The following is a 3,227-nucleotide window of genomic DNA, read 5'->3' on the forward strand; positions in this document are numbered from 1 at the left end:
TTCTCCCCTTTTGAGTGCATCATGTAAATCCCAGTCAGATGGATTTTCTTAAAGTGCAGTTTTGAATCTATGAAGAACTTAGTTAAGATAGTTTATGAGAGGAAGACTGATAAACTGTGAGGAAAAATTAATAGCTACTGCTCATTGGGTGAATTTACCTCAGACGTGGTGTTAGCCAGTAGTCCTGCATCTAACGTATCTCAATGGTATCTCCTACATGATGCTATCAGTCCACTGGGATAGAATGACTTCATTATTAGAGAATTAGAACTGCAAGAGTCCTTTTATCTCTTTAACCCCAAACAAGTTGCATTCCTAATCTTTTAAAAAAATTTTTAAACATGTTTTCAATTTGCATAAAGTGCAAAAAAAAAAAAAAAGAATATTGAGAAACCCATAAAAAAACATCAAATAGTTAGATCCGAGGAAATAGGCGACCCTCATTTGTACGTATCTACACGTTGAGCATGGAAATAGACATAAACACTCAGGAGAGAAACTTGCTTTGCCTCCCAACTTATTTTGTGTTTCTCCAAAAACAGAAGAATAAATAGTAGTTTACAGTCACCGCTCTGTGGGCTTCGGCAAGAGGTCACACACAGAAAGGGTATCTAGCTGCCATTTCCTATCACTTTCTGGTGAGACAATGCAGGAGGTTGAGTTAATTCAGGAGACTCTCAACAGGGTCCCCATTGTTCAAGCTCAAAATTCAGAGATACCGCAAGCCACATTCATACACAGAGCACACAGGCTAGGGAATGGCCTCAGTATGGGGTCAACTTTTTGTTGGGATATAAGCCTTTTCATCAACACTGACTTGTGCAAATAAATGTTAATCATTTTTTTAAAAAACAGTCCTGAGTAAAGAAATAAAACTCAGTGGAGGGCCACGGTGGCTCAGTGGCATAGTTCTCGCCTGCCATGCCGGGGACCCGGGTTTGATTCCCGGTGCCTGCCCATGCCAAAACAAACAAACAAACAGAAAACTCAATGTGCATCATGGAAGATTGGATTATGTCCTCACAAAGACATGGGCAAGTACTGCAGATATGAACTCATTTGTAAAAGGAATCTTCAAGTCCTAACTCCTGTTTGGTGGGTTTGGACTCATTTGACAATAGGACCTTTGAAGATTTTATGAGATGACATGAAAGTGAATCAAGGAGAGCCTTAATCCATATGACTGGAAACCTTATAAGGTGAGGAAATCTAAACAGAGACAGAGACAACTGAGTAGAAGGAGGCGAAGCCACAGGAGCAGACTGAAGGAGACAGATTGCCAAGTGATGGAGGCAGGATTGGTTGTCAGCAAGCCATCACTAGAATGCCACACACTTCAGGGAAGGCATGGACTGAAATAACTTGATTTTGGACTTCTGGCCTCCAAAACCGTGAGCCAATAAATTCCTGCTGTTTAAGCCAACCAGTTCTCTTGTATTTGTCATAGCAGCCCTGGCAAACTAAGACAGTTACTAAATGGGGAGTCAAGACACATTAGTCTTATCTCCTGTTCTGTGTCTAATGTGACTTTAAGTAAGCCACTTGTTCTTTCTGAGCCTCAAGTTCCTCGTTTATAAAATGAAAATTATTTCTAAGGTAATTTAGAACTCTAAAATTCTTTGAACACGTAAGCGGTCTATTGATGCTGCTATGCTATTCATTACGAGTAGAGAGAGAGAAATATTGAGCAGAAAAGAATCATTAGTTCATATCTCTTCATTCACTCACTATCAGCACTTAGAAATACAGAGCCTTAATAAAAACAGGCAGAGAAGCTCCATTTTATTTTCTTTTTCTTAAACAGAGAAAACAGACAAATCATAATGAATAAGATCCTGTGAATCTCTCCAACCCAACAGGTTGAAGGGAATAAACAGAAGCCACTAGTATGTTTTTAGGTCATCTTTTACTAGGCTATTAATGCTTCTGAGAATCTTTTGATTCTTTGCAATGATTCAAAATCCCCAGAAGAAAAAGGCCATTTACTACAAGAATGTGATCAATGTCCCAAGATTCTGCACCATGTTGTATATATTTTTTTGCCTTTTCAACCTCAAAACTTCTCAAAGCAAAAACTTCATCTCCAGAGCCAAGGGATGTCGAGGCTTTCTCAAATCGGCTGAGGATTGCACCTGCATTTGCTGACAAGGAGGCCGCACCATCGGTGGTCAGCTTCTCTTCAAGTTTCCTGAGATCTGTTAGTATCTCCACTTTCCGTTGTGTGTATAAGTCTCTGTCCAGCTTTCCTACCATCAGATCTCTATCCATCCCTGCTAACCTTGTCCAAAGTTAACTGAGTTGTTTCTTTTCAAGCAATCTGATGATCTCTGGAGTTTTAAAGGCCTGGCCGATAGCTGCCTGAATAGTCAGCTGCATTCCACTTAGTTCATCTATGAAAGTCTTATTTCCAGATTAATTTTCTTCAATGAATCATTAAATTCACTCAGCTGCTCCAGTTTCCTTTTTGGTTTCTTCATATTCCTCTGTATCAAGTTCCTCTCTGCATTCCTTCAGCTCTTGCAATTGCTGCATTAGTCTATCCAATTGTTCTTCTAAATTCTGCTTCAATTTCCTTGTCTCTGTTTTTCCTCTGGAAGCCATCTTGCTTCTTAGTACTCTGAACTCTGCACAGTGCTGACCAGTCTCAAATTGCATAAACCTTCAATTCCTGAAGGTCCAACTGTCATGAACTCGAGGAAAACAAAATTGTTCATCAGGACAAAGTTCAACCACCTGGGGGAGTAGAATTGAGTCCCTTTGTGGCTGGGCTTAACTAGGCCTCGGATGCCACCAGCTGTTACTGTGAACCCACTGCCCCCAAGACTCCTAATGTCCTCCCTCCTTAAGTAGATCCAGTACAACCTCTTCAAGCCCCCGGGGCCCCTGTTCTCCTCCACCCTCCCCTCTGTCCAAGGATTGGGAGCAAGGGACCCCTTAAACTTTACTTTTTATTTTTTAATATTTATTTATTGTGAAATATAACCATACATACAAAGAAAAGAAATAAATAGCAATAATTTTCAAAGTACATTTCAACAAGTGGTTACAGAACAGATTTCAGAGTTTGTTATGGGTTACCATACTGCTACTTTAGATTTTCCCTTCTAGCTACTCCAAAACTCAAAAGCTAAAAGAAATATCAATATAGCGATTCAGCAGTCACATTCATTTGTTAAATCCTATTTTCTCTGTTATAACTCCTCCCCCCCCTTTTTTTTAAATACTCA

The 3,227-nt window shown here is 39.8% G+C and overlaps 1 pseudogene; it reads right to left on the minus strand.

Annotated features, from left to right (window-relative positions):
• Window positions 1–1,999: 1,999 nt before the first annotated feature.
• On the minus strand, window positions 2,000–2,714 carry LOC143666028 (protein LZIC-like; annotated as a pseudogene).
• Window positions 2,715–3,227: the final 513 nt, after the last annotated feature.

This window comes from Tamandua tetradactyla, chromosome 22 (genome assembly GCF_023851605.1).
Source record: "Tamandua tetradactyla isolate mTamTet1 chromosome 22, mTamTet1.pri, whole genome shotgun sequence".
NCBI classification, from domain to species: Eukaryota; Metazoa; Chordata; class Mammalia; order Pilosa; family Myrmecophagidae; genus Tamandua; species Tamandua tetradactyla.